This window comes from Copadichromis virginalis, linkage group LG15, assembly GCF_057382275.1.
Source record: "Copadichromis virginalis isolate Kocher_CV1m ecotype Utaka linkage group LG15, C_Virginalis_male_GT1.1, whole genome shotgun sequence".
Taxonomy (NCBI): domain Eukaryota; kingdom Metazoa; phylum Chordata; class Actinopteri; order Cichliformes; family Cichlidae; genus Copadichromis; species Copadichromis virginalis.
This window is the reverse complement of record NC_140632.1, coordinates 4,648,530-4,668,577: the sequence shown is the minus strand read 5'-3', so window position 1 is coordinate 4,668,577 and position 20,048 is coordinate 4,648,530. Positions and strand designations below refer to the sequence as shown.

The 20,048-nt window shown below is 40.3% G+C and overlaps 1 protein-coding gene across 1 annotated transcript in view; it reads left to right on the top strand.

The window, feature by feature from the left end:
• Positions 1-7,846: 7,846 nt before the first annotated feature.
• pak5 (p21 protein (Cdc42/Rac)-activated kinase 5) overlaps positions 7,847-20,048 on the top strand; it is an 88,490-nt gene continuing 76,288 nt past the window's right edge. The window contains exon 1 of the mRNA XM_085431433.1: positions 7,847-8,183. The gene's annotated coding sequence lies outside the window, so the exon portion shown is untranslated. The remainder of the gene's footprint in view (positions 8,184-20,048) is intronic.

Below are 20,048 nucleotides of genomic sequence, written 5' to 3'. Positions count from 1 at the left end.
TTATTTATAGAGCACATTAAAAGCCCGGGGCATGCCAAAGTGCTTTACATGAAACAATAAAACAATAAAATGATTTACACTAAAACATCAGAATCATATAGGTGTGGGATTATGTTCACAGGTAAAAACCACTAATAGGAACAGTCAATAGCACACAGCTGTAGCAAAGAGAACTGTACCGTCATACACAGTGATAGAGGACATAGGCAACGCAACAATAAAATAATAAAATAATTAAGACTATAACGTCAGAGTCATATAAGTGTGAGATTATGTTCACAGGTAAAAACCACTAATAAGAATAAACTATAGCACAGAGCTATAGCAGAGTAAAGCTGTAAAGCTGAACCATCAAACACAGTGATGGAAAACATTGACAGCACAGGACAACGCAAAACAACCAGACACATTAGAACATTAGAACAACACACTAGAAGCAAGGCGAGAAATTAACTGGTAGGAAAAGCAAGTTCAAACAGATATGTTTTAAGCCGTGATTTAAAAGATTGAATAGAATCAGACGCCCGGATGCCAATCGGGAGACTGTTCCACAGCTCAGGTGCAGCTAGAGCGAACGCTCGATCACCTCTAGACTTCAAGCGAGATCTGGGCTGAACCAACAATGACTGTGAGGAGGATCTTAAGGCCCTCGTAGGAAGATATGAATTTAAGAGTTCCTTAAGATAACTTGGCCCTGTGTTATTAGTAATTTTAAAAGTAAACAACAGAATTTTAAATTGAATACGAAATTTCACAGGCAACCAGTGCAGATCAGCAAGGACGGGAGTGATGTGAGCAAACTTCCTAGTTTTAGTTAGAATGCGTGCAGCGGCATTCTGGACTGTCTGTAATCTATGTAAAAGGGTAGAGTGGAGACCATAATAAAGTGAATTACAGTAATCTAGTCGTGACGTAACAAAGGCATGGATAAGCTTTTCCAAGTCATTGTGCGGGATGTAATGTTTGGCCCTGGAAATAAGGCGAAGTTGGTAGAAACTAGATCTAACGACAGCAGATACTTGTTTGTCAAGTTTAAATGAGCTGTCAAGTAGCACACCCAGATTCCTAACAGTGTCAGGGAAAGAACTGGTGAGAAAACCACTCATGCCATACCACTGTAGGCAACACAGAACACAATTACAGGGCAAAGAGAAATGAGTCAAAACTTAGTGCTGTTTTTTTGTACGTCTAGTTGATTCGGGCATTTACGACTAAAGTCACAAAGTGCTGCTTTGGTTTGGCCCTCGCATAGTTTGCTGGTTTCAGTTCGGCTTTGACTGAGTGATCCCTTCTTCCAGTCTCACATTTTTTTTACATTTACAGTGGACAAACCAACTGTTTGACATCTTTCAGCATTTATAAATATTAAGAGATTTCAGGTTCACACCCAGCTAAATAAATCTCCACTTAATCATCAGCAGCATGACAAATAACACTTGAACATGTGGCTTCACACAATCGCTATAGCTGTCCCCGCAACCTTATTAGATTACCAATCATCTGAGCTGAAAAATGTCAGAAATTGCAGAAACTCTTAGAATGCAGACACTTAAACCTCTGAGATTCTGTGGTTGGGTGTGCGATTTCAAACTCTATCTAGCGATACGCAGTGAAAATGTTTAACTTTCTTTAACTTTGACTGTCAAAAGGTTACGTTTTTGTTTCAGGTAAGCAGCCGAGGTACTTGTGAAATATTAGCAAGTAAAAGTTATTGTTGAAACACGGGCAGTCGGTAACATTAAGTATTATCACAAAGTGTTTCCTTTATGCAGGGAAAGGTTGACCCTCATGCAAATGAGTGCACTCACCACTGCAACGAACTAAGTTCAGCTACAGTCCATGTCTTTCACACAGTGCATTATTTGTCTACTGCATTTCTCAGGGCTTGCAGCAGTATTTAAGTGTTTCCTGTGTGCAGGTTATTGCATATTCAACCTGTGTGTGGACTCCAAGGTTAAAAGTTATAATCATAGTTCTTATACTTACTCATTAAACACCAACACCAGGGGTGTCAAACATAAACTGACCCACCTAAGATTCAATCTGGCCAACTGGATGGCTTACTATGTATAAAAATGCTCAACAATTGCTCTGATTTTTCCATGCGGTGCTCCTTCTGCTGTGAGGGTTACAAAGTGAGACAGTCATGGAATTTGAAAGTATTTTAAATTGTGCTTATGCAAATCCAATCAGTCTAATTAATATTTGCATGTGCATGAATGCAAACTCAACTTAGAAAAAAAGACTTAATGGTACAAAGACGTCGCTGTTGATCATCTGTTTGCAAACTAATGGTTCATTAAAAGGGAACATGTGCATACTTGTAATAAAGTAAATTAAAGGAATACATTTGAAGGCGTCATTTATACCTCCACCAAGGAGGTTATGTTTTTGGTAGTGTTTGCATGTCAATTTGCCCAACATCCACCAAAAGCCTTATAACTTAATAATCGATGATACTTACGCTAATACACTAATGGTGTGTGTTGTTGACATAAGGATTTTAAATGTCTTGTCACATTTGACCTTTGATCTCTCCTTCAAGATCAACAGAATGACGTGAAGGTCAAAGTGATAATAAAACTATGTAGAGCTATTTAACACTATGCCTCTTGCTTGACCATGTATAAGCATATAGGGAATCATATATGGGGATTTTCAATATAATGTTACTTAATTATATTATAATTTTTTTTCCAGAAAACAAAATAAACTTGCAATCAAACACATTTTTCACTTGATATTTCCTACCCAACATTTACACCAGTTTACTAAACAATGAAACAAATAATACACATGTATAAAAATAATAATTGTGCTCCAAACTACGTCAAGAATATTAATAACAAATAACAAAAGCCTGCACTTTGTGCTGGTTTTAACCGGACTCCAAACTTCAAAGAGTTTAACACTTTTGAACTACACACTTTAACGCTTTATCTCATGCTTATGCTATATGCTGTTAAAGTGACATGCTAATCTCTGAAATGTTTATTATGTTGTTTGACGAGTTCACATCATAAATTGCATAGAAACAACACTAACTGGCTGATTCTGCATCATTTTGTGTTCTGCCTTCATGCACTCGGGCACACGTGTTAACTTGCATTTACAATCATTAATTCTTCATGAGTGTTTGAGAGCAGCCAACCCCAGGAGCCCAGCGGCTCTACAGTGTCACGTTGGACAGTCTGGGGAAGTTGCAGCCTCTGGCAGTGTATGTGTGTGTGGCAGCACTAGAATTTGTTAAATTGAGCATCTGGGCTGATTAAATCCTAATGTCTCGTCATCTCATTTAAGCTGTTACAAGGCAAATTGTGTAGCTTTTTTTTAAAAATTGATTTTTAATAGTTTCCACAATTAGATAACAAATAGATGAATGTTTGCCATTTGCCCAACAGGATTGTTGCTCAGCTCATTACAACAAACAGTGAACAAGGCAAAACATACTGAATAGTAATTTTATAGTTATCAGCATCTTGATTAAATTATATATTTATCACACTTAAATCAAATGGTGACATTTAAAGCAGAATATGATTTTTGTTAGTAAAATTTAAAGTTCTAGTTTTTACTGGCTGATTTTCTTTTCGATGATTCACTTTTCCTCTGTCAAGCATGACTACCAAACAATGAAAAAAAAGCTCTATAGAATTCACACTGCCTGTCTTATGAGTTGGTGGAGACCAAAACAGAAACAAAAGTGAACACAAAAGTAGATTTTCATTCATCAGATGGCCAGACCTTGTTTGTCTGCTGTAACAAGATTTTTTATATTTTTAAGATTTAGGCCTAGTTTTGTTGCTCCCAGGTGGGAAAACTGGTTTAAAAATGACACCTTACAGTTTGAGATGCCTTCTGAAGGTCAGATGTTAACTAATGCTAAGCTAAAGCAATGTTCTAAATGTGCTAACTGGCTAAAGCGAAGCGCCGTTGTGCTTGAATAAGCCACGATAACCTTTGAGGGGTGAACACTTGCTGTTAAAAGTGAAGCTCAAACTCGAAGCAGCTGGGCAAAAGGAGAAGTTTCATATACTTACTACCACCTTATAGCTATATAAAAAGGGTATTCCTGTAAGGATCAGAAGACTTCTTCTTTTTTGTTGTTGCTTGGGCTGCATAGTGAGAGGATAGGATACTTCCAAAGAAACAATCAATAACATTTAGTTTATGTCTCCTCTCCTGGTTGGCCTCTCCAGGGCATGAACTGACATTTGCTTCCTCAATCAAGTCTGAAAACAAAAGCTGCAGCTCACATATAATGCAACTGTAACAGATATAGCTATATTTGAATAAGAAAGCAAACTACATCTCTTCATTTAAGTTTACCATGTGGTCATGACATATGCTGCTCAGCGGGAGAGGGAGTAATGATGTCACTTGCAGGAGATCTCTTGTTGTAGTTTCAGCCAATGGGGTAGCTGAGAGAAAAAGGAGGAAACCGTGAGGCGTGCTGCTGTTAGGCAGAAGAGAGCATACTGGCAGGAGCAGGGTTTTCCAAAGCAACAACGGTGGCATTAGTCTCTGATAAGCTCTGGGCTTTGTTCCAAGTGTGGGTTCAACGCTTGTCAGATGAGTACTGCCCTCAACTTTATACTTTTGTCTCTTTGCCCCTTCTTTCCAACTACATGTGCAAGAAAAAAAAACTGAATGTGTGGAATGAGACACCTCTTCGTGGTAATCCTACAACGGGTAATGGTTTGGAGTGTTTAGTCAGAGGAGTAGTTTTCCATCCGGTAGCAATAACCTGTGGCTCTCACCAAGAGCTAAAGATGGTGTTGTGCCTTCAAACACTGAGTGAAGAAGAGAGAGTAAATCAAAGAGTGTGTAAGAGTGGAGTAAGAGTGAGGGAGATGGTTTCAAATACACGGTTATTGCTTCAGTTGCCATGGGGACAGTAGCATGTTTGTGTGTGTGTGTGTGTGTGTAAACCTGAGTATGTTTATGTATGTGCATTGAAATTCCAAACATCATATCTGGGCCACTGTGAAATGAGTTTAGTATCAGAAAAAATCACATTATTCAAACAGAGATGCCTGGGCTGATGTTCCAAGAATAACAAAAACCCACATTAGAACTCCTGCAGCTGCACTGTCGTGACCTGCGTACTCCCTCAATCCACCACTAGATGGAGGTGTCAAATATTCACTGGGGAGGTTGCAGTCATGTGGTGGGCAAACCCCTGATCTCAAAAAGGCCATTGGATCGGCTCATTTTTTCAGGTCAGCTGATTCCTTTGTGGAAATCACAGTAAACATAGTAGTTCTGGAGTTTTCTTCCAGAACTACTATAGTCCACTTCTGGACAACTTAGTCCAGTCGTGTCAAAATATCAGTACAATTTATTAAACTCCCCAGCAGTGTAATCCAGTTCATCAGCCTCACCATCCAAGTATGGCATAGTTCCCAAATCTTGCTATCACCCTCAAATTTTAACCACACTTCAAAGCTGTAGTGTGTCTGTGTGTGTGTGTGTGTTTTTTTTTTCCAGAGATGGTAAATCAGCTGTTCCATCCTGGATGCAGCTCTGTCCACAATTCAATTTTATTATGATTGAAAGCTCAATTACCATCCAAAAACACCACCGCCCCTCCTTTGACAGATGTGGCTGTCTGTAAACCCCATAATAAGTGTCGCATATCCTGGAATAGTCTTCTGAAAGGGTGTTTCCCCGGCTGAGAACCTGAGCTCGCATGTCCCCAAAGAGATTTATGGATGGTGGCAATCTCCGTGGGAGACAGAGCAGGCAAGCGCAGTATGATCTGATCACAAAAGGCCAAATCAGTGGGACAGGAAATCAGTTAATACTGAGGAACTGTTTTTGAAGGGTTTGCTTACGTTTGTAAGCATGGTTTTGACATATGTTGCACACGTGTGTAGTGAGGACAGGAATGCACCTCCAACACCATATATTTGAAAGATGGACAGTTTTAAAGTCTTCATCTGTACAGAAGAAGGAGAAGAAGAAGAAAGATGGTGATAAAACACATGTGCTGGCAACTGTTTCATTGATCCAAGTGTTTAACAGCAATACAAAGAGGCAGATCTTGCATTATGGATGCTTTCTCCCTCCACTATCCTTCTAGTACTCAGTTTAAAAGAGCAGAGCAGACATAAGGAATGTGCTGTGAGTGGCAGAAAGTGGCTGTTGCCCTTCCATATTCGCTTACCATAGTCTAGGGAAGAGCCCCGTGCTACAAACAACATGTCAGAAAAAGAGATGGAAGATCAATGAGGGCTGTGACACAGTGGGAGCTGGCAGAGGCTGTCACACTGTGTGTGTCCTTAAAGCTTTCACTGGAAGAACATCTGTACTGATATATTTGCTTCTATCATCCTGCCTAAATCAGCTTCCTAAAATTACAACTTAAAAGAGAATTTTCTTAAAGTGTATGAAACTTCATTGCTTCATTTTTCATTACATTTTGTTTTTACAGTGCTTGCTATTAGTAAAGGACCTCTGACATAGCTTCACTGTTTTCCTTTTCCTGTATTTGTTTGTCTGTTTTCAAAGGATTAATTGTGTTGATATTGTCATTCTTTTTTTTTTTTAAATTTCTTGTAATCCACAACCCTGTGGACTAAAAGCTGATATTATGTAGGCCAAGAGGACATTTGCAATCAAATGAAATGTTGAAATGTAATGTAACCAAGTTAGCTTCCATGCATTACCTGGTGGCAGAAACTTATCAGTCATTACTTTATTTAACTATTTCAGCTATTTGTTTATTACTAGCATTTTATCAATCACTGCAAATTTCAGTTGTTTACCATCACTTTTATATATTTCAACCATTACACTCTGCTATATTTATTTTTTTAGCTTCTGTATAATATTTAAAATTATGATTTTAACCGTTACTTTTAACTGACTTTCAACATTATTTGTCTAATGTTATTTAGCCAGTACTTTAGCTTATCTTCTTATCAGGTATATAGTCCAGAGGTGAGGGGATCAATTCAAATATTGATAGTACTGATACCAACCACTGGTACTGGTATTGAATCAATACTAGTGTGATAGCATCGATGCTTTTTTCTATCCTCCAAGTTCAGTATGTAACCCAATGAACTGTGTTAAAGAAATAATTATTATTATTATTATTGGAAATTTAAAAAATATACTTCAAAAATGCACTAAAATGTTTGAACCTTCTTGTGTTGACTACTAGGTCTATTTTTAATAGCCTACAGCACATTCAAACAACAGAGTGTGACCCAAAATGCTTTGGAGACAGACACATTTACATTCCAGGTCTCCAACAAACCCAGTTTCAAAACACATGAAAATCTAAAAGGTGTGTTTTGTTGTGTGCTGCCTTTATAGGGTAAAAGGATCAATATCGGTACTGATACTGGCCCTTTATTTACTTGGTATTGCATCAATAGCAATTTCTGCAGTATCACAACACTAATATACTCTACTAGCAATTTATCCATCATTTTTCTCATTACTTTCGGTCAGCTTGCAGGTGGCGTATCCCTGCTTTATCTAGTTTTTCCTATTCACACCATTAGTACTACCGGTCAGTGATTCCAACGATTTAGCCGTTACTTCAAGCTAGCTGCCAGAACCATTAAGCCAACTTTAAGCTGTTTCAGTCTTTTAACTTTTATTTAACGTTATTACTGAAAATATAATTAAACTTTAGAATACGTCAACAACTTATAAACAATTTAAAAGCAAATGTATGATATACCATACCATTTTAAGCTAATTATTGTAACAGTTTATTCGTGTGTATTTGTAAGCTATTTCAGCTTCTTGTGTATTACATTAAGCTAGTCCAAACAGCTATACTGCTCTGGTACTCTCCATAGCAACAATAGACGACAGGGAGGGGGGAAAAAAGAAAGAGGTTTTTCACACCGACGTTTATTGAATATGCTCGATGTGTAGCTCTCCCAGCACACCTACGTGACTGAAAGTTGTCCCTGCTCTGTTGCACAGGTGCTCCACATATATCCAGAGCGCTCTCCGCCCTCTCCGCCACCACAAACTGCGCTTATTCGCTCTCTCCAACAGCCCGGATGTAGCGCACAGGACCGCACAGTCCTCCACTTTAGTGATAATAACATGGCGCTGGCAGACACATAACGGTGCCCACCACATTGGTAATACCCACACTAACAGGCTAAAATAAGCTACGGGACATGTGAGCTCTTCCACCCCGGGAAAAGCAGGTAAGTGCGGGGCGTTTTATTCGATAGAGCCATTTTGACGGTGTGATTTGGTAAGGGGGAGAAATGTGGCTGTTGATGCTTCTTGCAGGGGGGCAAAAAGCCTCTCTATAAATGCATCTCCGAGGGTTTTGTGTGTCTAGCCCTCTGTCCGTGGGTTTAATGCTTCATAAACAAAGCAGTGTCATTCGGGGCTTGTTCACGTAGCTGCTTACGATGCATCGTGCAGAAATAAATCTGTCATTTTGTAGTGCATGTGTTGTCATGGCTGTCAGGCTCTCTCGAGCGTCGACCGCTGTCCTTGGTATTGAACTGGGTGGGCATCACATCTCTGTATGTTGCAAATAGATTTTGAGGGCCTGTGTAATGCTAATTTCTTAAATTATGTCACTGTTGCTTACCAGAACCACTGCTATCACTGGCTGGAGGTCGAAGAAAGAGAAGGGGGGGGGGGAATCGTAATGGATCTGGGGGCTCACAGTGTGCGTGTATGGTGCTCATTGGCGAGTTTAGCCTAGTAGGCTCTCGTGCTGCTATATTTCTTTATTAGTATTATTATCAGTATTATTATTACCACGACAGCGTCGCTTTTATTGTAGCACTACGGCACATCTACTCCGGAGTGTGACAGTGATGATGACAGTGCAAGACAGTTTTATTGCACTGCCCGTGTTTTCCTTCTTGCAGCTAGAGTTTGAGTGTGCTCCGGCCAATGTAGGCCAGGTAAGGGCAGGAACAGATGGCTTGTTTTCAAGTTCAGTGTGGCTCTCGGATTAGATGGTGTAGACGAAAATTAAAAGTGGTGGCTAGGCCCTCTGAGCAAGGGTTCCCCTCCTAAGCTCATAATCACCCTAATAGCGACACTCTATTAATAGAGGCAAGAATAACATGTTTTCTAATGCAGTCAGGAGGACTGTATTTTATCCCAAAACACGGGATATACGCTGAAGAATGCAGTCTGCAGAATATTTTACTCTGGCAGGGGATATACAAGGACTAATAGCCCAATAGACATAGCTAACAATAAATAACATGATAGGATAGAACAGGATAGGACCAACCAATCATTTGTAGATTGATTATTCTTATAAAAGCAAGCCGGACACAAACAATTAGTCAATTAATGGAATAATTCAACCAAAAATGTAATCCACAGCTATTTTATTAATCATTTGAGATCTTTATGCCAGCATAATACCAGATATTTACTGCAATACACATTTCCTGCTTTCCCTGCCTCTGTATGATAACAGAATATGTTTTGGACTTTAAGATTGCAGGTGAGGCAGTACAAGGCATTAGAGGTGAGGTGTGAGAAAATTGTTAAATACTGCAATGAAAACATGACTTGCAAAGCCGATATCAAAGTCTGCTTAGTAGACGTACAGCTCCCGACTTCCTGCTTTAATAGGTACAGTGCTAGCATAGATACAGCATATAGCAACTCAGCAATGAGAATAAATACATTATTTTAAACATGCTTTTTGCAATACGGGTCACACTTTTGCACGCTGCTCGTGTGAATCAAAGATAACCTTTTGCAATGCATATGTTGCTTTGATAGTTACATCTGTTGACGTCTTAAACATCTGGTATTCACTTACAGTGGCAGGAGAGTACCTTTTAGGGCTAGCCCTACAATGTGTAATAGACACCCCGCCCCACCCCCCACCCACCCATCAAAAGGAAAAAACATTCACGTCTGTATAACAGATTGTGTTAACATAAAATATAACTTGAAGTTATTCTGTAGTAAACTGTGCTGATTAAACTGAGCACTAAACCATGCCACAATATTCTTGTAATAATCGTATTGTTACAAGTGAGTACAGAGGGATTAGTTTACAGTAAAACCATTGGTTATCAATCGCAAGATCTGTGTCCACAGCAAGCAGCAACCTTCAGGGCTGAAGAATGAAGCAGATGCTGAAGTGCCAAAAACTGCAATTCCGCTAGCGACCACTTGAGGCTGACTCCAGAAGAGAGTCAATTTCCACTCACTCGCATGTTAAAATTGTCAACTTTACACCATCAAGACGCACGTTACAGCTTGATACAGATAGTTTGGCCTATATGGATACTACAACTGTGTCCTCAGAGAATTATTTTATAAGTGAACAATTGGAAACTGGATTGGCACGTGTCAAAATCAAAGACATGAACATGGGCATAGCTCCTAGGTTGCAAAAATTAAGCCAATGTGAAAGTGCACCAGAGTGTGATAGCTGTGTTTGCAAATCAACTTCTGGTCCTGTGAAAGTCTACAGGAAAATGACTTTGCCTTGACTTCTGTAAACACTTTCCTGGTCATACTATGGTAAAAAAATAGGATTATGAAACCAAACGCTCTCTGGCTAATGAGTTATCACTCACAAGGCTTTAGCCATTGTGCATGAGGTTTCAGAGTCAGACTCAAACTTCCTTATTACACCAGATTTCTTAAAACTGAGATGATGATGATGATGGTGGAAACTCTAATCTCGAGGCTTCAAAATGGGACTTTACAAACCATTGGGTGATGTCATTGTAGCTATGTCCAGGCATCACTTAGATTAAAGGGAGTTTGTGGGTGGTGCTTTAGGTACCTTTCAGATGACTGTTTAGTAGAATCATAATATAGTTTGCCATGTTTAACAGCCTGTCCAATAAGTTTGCCCTTCAGTTTAGTTAAATATGATTCTAGCATTCTATTAGTCAGTTACTTTGCACTCATTAACACATATTTGTTTCTATGCATTACACCTGTACTTATTGCAGCTTGTTAACTAAGTTTGGAAGTGTTAGCCGATAACTTCACCGACAACTGCACCGTCTCGTCCATATATGCCAACTTCTAGCTCCAACAAACTAACATGGCAACTGTAAAAGTACTGACGATTCAAAATGTAAAGTCCAGAAACCCAGTGGGTGATGTCATGGTTGCTCCATCCATCTTTTATGCAGCCTGTGATCCACAGAAAACTTTTTTTTTTTGTGCTCTAAGCACCACTGACCTCATTTTCGGTATGCTTCTCTGAAGCACTTGCTGTTGCTAGGTAAAGTGTTGACATCTTAAGTCCCACCATATCTAGGTTTTCACTGGAAATGATGTTGACGAGCACAGTGAGATTCCAAGCCTGAGCTTCTTCTTTTTTATAAAATTATGAACACAGTTTATGCGCTAACTTCGCTGTCTGATCTTTGAGAACTGTCACTTCTCAGAGTCACAGGATTTACATAGAAAACACTACCACTCTAGTAGTGCAGAATTTCAGCAGGGTACAAGTGAGGTCTAACAAATGAATAGTAGAAGTTGATGCAACAAGATGCCAAGATATTTTGACATACGTGGATCTAAATCCAAAAGGATTCCATCTTCTTAATCCTTCTTTCCCTCTGTTTTTTATTTTACTGCAGGATTTCTTTGTCTCCAAAGTAGAGCTGAAGTAATGCTGATGATATCATTATGTTCTTGAACTTGATAAAAACTCCAAAGCCAAAAACAGATCTGTCCTCTGTGTGAGCATCCTGACCTCCATGTGTGAAATAGTTGTAGTGCACCTTTAAATATCTAATTTTCCACCCCCCTTGTCCCAATCACGCGTCGATGTGAGATTAAGGGTGCTCGTCTTTTAGAGATAATAGGGTGTGTTGCTTTGGATCGGAAGACACTGCGAAGCTGAGTCAATGTGTTGGTTCATGTATGCTTGCTTGCACACTCCCTGGTTATCCACTCTGTAATGTATTCAGTGCCAGCGCTGAGCACAACAGCTTTACATAATGATCAAAGCTTAAGGGATGCCAGAGCATGGCTTCAGCCTTCAGTAATAATAATAATAACCTTTTGAAGTTATCACAATCCCACAACCTCCTTCCCCTCATACTCTGTCTCTCTCACACACACACCCACACACACTTGCACGGACCCACTCGAAGGTCCTCTTCTGTTTAATGTTTCTGGATACAGGGTGAGCATTTAAAAGAGGATGGCGATAATGAACACATGACTAACTATTTTAGTCCCTATGGCTGTGCACTAGACTGCTCTTGCTGTCTATGAGGAGGCAGCTTTCGTTCTTCACACAAACTCACAATTATGTAAGAGTGCAGTGGCGTGGTGGATTGAATAGTGTTGCCAGAAAAAGACAATCTCACACTCCCTTTGCTATGCACACTCAAGTGTGCGTTGGTTGTTGGTGCTGCTTCCTCATTCCTTAAAGCTTGACCTCACGTTTCACCGGTCACAATCTCCATTTCTCTGTCGGTGGCTAAATAGCATTTGAAATTCAAGGGTGGGAATGTGTTATCTGTAATTGAACTGTCTGATTCAGCCTTCTATTTATACGGAAACCTCTTGAAGACTCATTGGCTGTTTTAACAAAGTGTCTGGCAGACTTCTGCTGGTCGATCTTGCTAATCAAGAAGCCGAGTCAGGAAGCAGGCAAACAAGGTCTGCATAGAGACGAGATATGAAGAGAGAGAAGAGAGGACTACAGAGCGGGAGATAGAAGCTGGAATAGATGAAACAATGGAGGAACAAAGATGGGAAGAGGACGAAAGAAGACAGGCCTTGTAACCATAAGTAAGGTGAGACTAGTGTAGAGAGACCCAGAGGTGGTTGTGAAGCAGGAAGTGAGGATAAAAAGACAACACACATGGGTAAATTATTGGAATTAAAAGGGGATTTGATGAAAAAAGAGTCAAGAATGAAAATCAGGAAAAGGAAAATGAGGCTGAAGGCCCAGTGACTATGCAGTGGGTGAAAATAGCTATTGAAGGAGTATCTGTCTTTCTTTTATTGTCAGGGGTCGCGGGATCCCTTCGGTCTGTCGCTTCTGTTTATTTCAGCTGCGACCGAGCAGTCTGTCTGAATGCCAAACTCATCTTCAGATGTCAGCACTTTTGTCCCAGGTTATTGCATTTTGCTGTTTTGGTCCCAGGATTAAAAAAAAGGCTTCCCTTGTGTTTTCTGCATGGCCTGGTATGTCAGTAACAGAATGAGGTGTATGTGTGTCTGTCTGCAAGAGTGGGAAGACAGAAGGCGAGATTGAGTGTATTTAAGAGACATCCTGACAGAGGAGAGATAACCATGAACAATTGAGAGCGATAGAAAGAAAATGTGTAGGTGATGGTGTGTGTGTGTGTGTGTGTGTGTGTGTGTGTGTGTGTGTGTGTGTGTGTGTGTGTGTGTGTGGGCTTCATGTTTGTTGCCTTTTAAGGATTAAAGAATTAAGTGATTCCACTGTGTCGTCTCTTTACATGTCACAAATGAAAATAAATGGTACAGATGTTTTTGTCATGACTTTATAATGTAATGAAGCCATCCACTTTGCACACAGGGCTGAAATGATGGGTGTCAGTGATATGTTACATTTTCCAATGAGCAACCGAATGTCCTTGCATCCATTCTCTTCCTCTTACCCAAGTCAAGGTCGCAGTGGGTGGAGCCAATCTCAGCTGCCATAGGGCAGTTGGCGGGGTACACCCTGCACAGTCGCCAGTCTGTCACAGGGCTAACACAGAAAAACAGACAACCAATCGCTACAGAGAATTTAAGATCATCAGTTAACCTAACCCCACTGACTGCATGTCTTTGGATTGGTAGTAGTTGGAGTAGCCGGAGACAACGCACACAGACACGGAGAGAACAGGCAAGCTCCACACAGAAATGACCCGGCAAGAAAGGCATGGTGGATTTGAACACCATTTTAACCACCAGGCAACTGCACATGTAAATTCTCACTTGTTGTGGTAATGAATGCAAAATCCACTATTTGGGATTATTTCGGTTTTAAACTAGACAATATGAGCATGCAATCAGGTGAAGGTCTGCAGCCTTTAAATGAAGATGAGATTTTATTTTTATTTTTTTAATGCTCTACTAGCAACATGCTGCTAGTTTAGCTAGCATGGGGCCTGAGGTGGCTTGATAGCTGACAAACGTCTTGTATTAGGAGTAGAGACTTTGTTCTTTGTTTTCCAGGACTTAACATCAACCGTACTGTTACAGGTCTTGACAGCACTACACTGAGTATTCATGCATGATAAGAAGGTGTGTCTAGGCTTATTAGCCTGCTTATTAACCGGACTTGCACTGCCCGAGAAATGTAACTACACATCGGGTCTAAATCAAGCTTTAGGGTTAACCCTGACGCCCACACCTCTAAACTACTGTGCTGACGCTCATAAAGCTGTGTAATTTCTTTGTCCTGAACCCACACACACACATACATGCGTACACACATAGACACACAAAGAAAGAGTTAACCTAGATACTCACATAGCATTACAAGTAGAAGGAAGACAGTCAAACATAACCTACATCCTCTACAGTTTTCTCAGTCTAACTTGTCTGCGCTCATTGAGCCTGTTCTACTTCTTTCCCAATTTGTCTCTTGTCCAAAGCTGGAAAGGCCTGACTGGCATTGTGCTGATAGTGTGTGTGTGTGTGTGTGTGTGTGTGTGTGTTGGTGATGGGGTTAAGGCATCAGAGGGCACTGTAGAAGAGGCCAAGTGAAGCTTGAATACCCAGCGATGCCCTCAGGCTGCATGAATGCTGCATCTGCCTCTACTGCTGCCCAGCACAGAGCTCTGTCGCCCACCCTCCAGGCTTAGGGACTTGCACTATTTCTGTGGATGTGTGCGGGCGTGTGTCTGTGTTAACATGCTTCAGCTTTCCTGTCGGCCGAATTGGTTGATACTGCATTGTTCAAGTGTGCTGCTGAGGCCTAACTCTTTTACAGAACTGCGTGTTTAAAAGTATTGTCTCCGTCTGAGTGTGTGTGGGGGTATGTACCAGTGAAGCGCTGTAAGCCTGAGGTCAGTTTAATCACTGTTAAAGTGATACCTGTTTAGAATGACTGGACTTGAGGAGCCAATTGCTGTCTGCTGCCTTCACCCAAAGTACTTTTTAAAAACTGTGCTTTATGACCGTGAATAGGCAAGATTTTCCTCATCTGTTGTCACTTGATTTTATATATATTGAATAAGGAAAAGCCCATTGTTGCCCTTTTCCCTTCTGGGATAGTTCACATGCAACATTTTAAAGTGATTTTTTCATCATTGGTGTTGTATGTAGAGCTGGGCGATAGAACGATAACGATATGTATCGCGATATAACTTTTACTCGATAGAGAAATTAAGCTATCGCGATAGACCTCGCCGCTCTTGTCCTCTTTTTTTTTTTTTTTAAAAGGTCAGCCAATCCAAATTAAGTAGCGCAGAGCCAAACCAATCACAGCCGCAGCGTCACGTCGCGTAACTTGTTACGTACAGCACAAGTGCCAAGCCGCACGTGTGTTTGTTTGGGAAGCAGCCAGCGGGTAATGGAGGAAATGAGTGTGCCGACTAGAAAAATCAACCGAGCGTGACCGAAGAGAAAACAGATGATGGTTCCAATGCCGGAGAGATTGTCGAACGGAAGAGCCATAGAAGTTCCGTAGTGTGAAGGTATTTCGGCTATTTCAAGTCTGACAAAAAACAGAGTAGCGTGCACTGTAAATTGTGCCGAAAGCAAGTCTGGAAATACAATAAACTGGTGCATGCGTCACACTGTGCGCCGCGTTATTGTTTCGGTGAAATGAATTTCTACAATACTGTTACTGTTAATTGTACTCTCTGCAGTGTTTAAATGCTTACATATACACACAGTTACTGTCCCTCCACACTTACGACTCGGTTCTGCTTCTATGCCGCAGCTTTGTTTACTTTTTCCCACCGAGGCTTCTAGACTTCTGATTGGCCAACATTTCGGCACGGTTAGGAATCTAGCGCCACCTGCTGCTTTGGCATGTTCATAGCAGCGTTTTCCTTCATTTCTGCCTTTATGTGTGGACGGGATTATTTTTTAAAACGAAAACGGAAAATCTCCGTTTTCAAAAATACCCGTGTACGTGTGGACGTAGCCTCAGTCTCTGACTGGAAGCGCTAATTCGTCATTCGGCTTTTGTCAGACTAAAGTAACTGTTAAAACTGTTTGAAAAGCTCAGCTATACAACAAGGAGAGATTGAGAATTTCCTTTTAGTTCTCAGTTTATTTGATATTGACAAAAGTTAGTCAGTTTTGTCTGTTCTTCTGTAAAACAAACTAAGATTTATTTTTAGAATTAATATTTTGTTTCTAAGTGGAATTGACAATTTAGTCTGTTTCGTTTGTTCTATTTTGAAACTTAAACGCTTTAGCGGCTGCCTTTTGTGTAGTTTGCAATATTTGCCTTTATTTATCTGAAAAAGTCTCATGTTCCTTAAGTACATCTACCCTGTTGAACTTATTATGGGAAATAAATATTTAAATAAAAACAAGCTGCTGATTATTTCACATTTTACTTGTGAGCAACGGCACATTTAAATCTTACAAATATAGTTATTTGGCTTATATCGTGATAGATATCGTTATCGCCTGAAATGAAAAAAACATATCGTGATATGAAAAAATCTCATATCGCCCAGCTCTAGTTGTATGGTAGCATATATTCGTCGTATTTTTAGGTCACCAGCAACAGTCTCGATGTATTTGTGATCTTGCTCTGATCAACAGAGCAAATAAGCACCTCATGATGCTAAAACACTTCTTCTAAGGACTTTGTTCCAGAAATCATCAAAATCAAATTAATCTGAAATTGCATTTTCAGCCTTTACAGGCAAATCGAAGCGACAAACGGCTTCGTACTGGGAGTTACGCTGCAGTTTCAAATCCAGTTTCACTACATTGTTACAAGCCCAATTAAAAACTGAAGGTAGCAAAGCAAACCATCACAAAAACAACCTGCAGCAGCAGCAGCAGTGGTGGCAGCAGCAGTTGGTCTTATCCACTCTTAAATGCCGTTGGCAATCATTTGCATGCTTTGTCTTTGAGATCTCTCTATAATTACTTACTTCTTTTGTTACTCCTGGCAGTCTTTTCAAGCTATCTGGAATACTGGGGGCTTGCAGATGCGTCCCAGACTTCTACAAAGCATGTTGACTGTGCCGTAGCACCTCGTTTCATTTGAAGTGTAAAACAGGCCTTTTGCTCAGTTCCTTGGCCAAACGCAGCACAGCGACAAAGACTATGAGAACCATCACTTGGCTGAAATTTATGATGTTGTTGTTTGATGGTTGTCATAGTTTATGATGTTTCAATATAGACAGATAGGCAGCTAAGTTATTACATGGAGCTCCCAAGTTTTTTCTGCATATTTGTAGCACCGGTTTAGGAACGAAACAGCGAGTTATGTCTCTCCTCTGGGTGTATTGTGACGGATCTTTGACTTTGAAATGGTAGTGCAACTGTAGACACACTCATCTGATTTCATCCTACTCAGTGATCACAGAGGAATAAGGAAGGAAGGGAAAAGGAAGACGTGAAGGGAAGAAACAGAAAAAGTATCCTGAAGGGATCCTTGGAGTCGCTCAGTGCTCTCCATCAAGTTGCCAGTCAGTATAGCTTTCATAACAGTTGCGAGCAAGCTCTCGCTGTTTTGTTCTGTGATTTGAGATCAGTCAGGTGGAATTTCATCAAAGCAGACTTGAATAAGGACATTCATTATGGCTCAGCTTGATTCATTACCATCGCCCAGCTCCCACACCCCCATGGGGGGACTTCAAAAGAAACGGAGAGGTTGAAGATGCAGGCTTCTATCGCAGCGAGGCTTACATCATAGCATACTGTATCCACCATCTGGGACATAATTATTAGACGATGTGTAAAAGTGGCTCGATTTGACCGTTGTGCGCTTGAACCAATTCAATCAAACCAGTTTGTATTACAGTTAATGAATGTAATGGCAACAGATACATGTTGTGTTCAAAGGCTGAAGCTAAAGCCAGATGATGTCACGTACAGGGTGATGGAAAGAAACGGCACTGTCCTTGTGTTGCAGTAGAAAAGAGTTAGTAGGAAGGGCTGAAACGAAAGGTTGAAATGCATTGCAGCTTAAGAAACACTAGTTAATAGAGAAATGCTACAAAAGCACAGAAAACACAATGGAAGCTGAATATACAATGTAATTGAAACAGGGAAAACAAACCCACAAAGCTCACCAAAAATCCAACTCTAATACCGTCAAGGTAACAAGCTAACAAGCTAACAGTAAAAGGCTAATAGCAAGCATGTATCTACAGTGTTACATGGATCACACGATTAAAACGCACCTTACCATACATCTTTTTCTCCGTCGTGTCTTTTGCCTGAATGATGAAATAATTGCTTGAAAATTAAATGTGTCTCTGTTCTGTCCTATTATGTCTCCCTTAAAAACAGTTTCTCTGTGTTTTGTGTGCTTTTCCTGCGATTTTCTGTTTACTGGTGTTTTCTTAAGTTGCGGTGCATTTGAACTCTCAGGGCCCCCGTAGACACTGGATTAAACAATAAAAAGATAAATGAGTAAATATATTTATATTCTCTTAGGTGGTTTTGTATTCCTTCATTAATTTACTTGGTTATTGATTTATTGTGGATGCTTTTAATTCTAGCATCCAAGGAAAGAGACTTTCATTAAGAGGAGCACCAGATGGGTTTGGCAAACCCAACGATATCTCAGATACCGAGTTTGGTGGACTGCTGTGCAAAGAGCAGCAAGGCCAGTGTTAGCCTAAACTCTGATAGCAGTTGGGAAACTCACACTACACAGTGGATGTGCTTGACCAGGTGTTTGCTTGACCGGGTGTTTGCTTGACTGGGTGTTTCAACGATTGGATTTAGGAATGGGTCAGAAGGATTAACGATTGTTAATGTTCAACTTCAAACCATAGTTGGTCAAAGCCATTGCTAGATCTGGATGGTGACATAACATACATCTCCTATTGACAAACAGCTGCTCAGAATCCCATTTGTTCTGACCAAACAAGTAAAATCCATTCAGTCAGCGTTACAGAAGACGAATAGCATCCTGTTGTTAAGATAATTATACAGAATAGATTACGCTCTGATTGGGCATGCTCAATTGACAATGATTTATATTAGGTAAGACAGTCCAATCTATCCTAGCATTTGGTTTGTGGCTCTATAAAAATTGACTCCATTCCATTCCCAGAGTCAGTTTGGTCAGATTGTGCAATTGAAAACACAAACAGACATGTTTAATGTACTGTGTTAAAGAAGTATCAGTACTGGTATTGTGGTTAGACGATACAGTGGCTTGTGGGGATCTTTTGCTTTTTGTTGTTTAAATTCTGAACTCCTTTGACTGTAAAGAATGTTGTTTCCAACCCTTCACCAGTCAAAAGCAGCAATCTGGACCTAAATTTAGCACTGCTTGGAAACTTGACCATCACACAGATTAGCATCAGAGATGGGATGTCTTAACACGGCCTTCAGCTGGGAAACAACGCAACTTCGGGCATAAAAAAGGCGGTAGTTAAAGAGAAATCTATTTTGTATATGTGTGTGTATCTGTGGGTTTGTCAGTAGGTATACTGCTAGTGAATACTGCATGAAAGTATACATAGACATTTGAGATCACATATTGTTTGCATGTATATGTACTTGCATGCTTATTCACTTTACTGGGCAGATACACACACAGACACACAAGCACGTCCTTTAAGGCGGGCGGCTAATGACGTAGTGTAAGACAGAGAACACAGATGCACTAGCTGAATAGATTAAAGCATTCATCCAGTGACGCAGCTGTGCTCTCTTTGATGCCTGGGCATGAAACTGCAGGAAATGGCAACAAAAGAGGGATGCAGTCTTAGCTGATATTTAAAAAAAAAAGAGATCCACTCTGAAGCGTACAGCAATAGCATGCTAACACACTCTGTCCCTCTCTCTCTGTCTGTCTTACAGTCAGCATCAGCCATATTGGCATATTGGCAAATAACATGACATTTACCTTTGGCAGTAGCTAAATGTTTAAAGACGTGAGTGTGATGAAGCGTTCAAAGGCTTTAATCAGTGGTTTCTTTTAA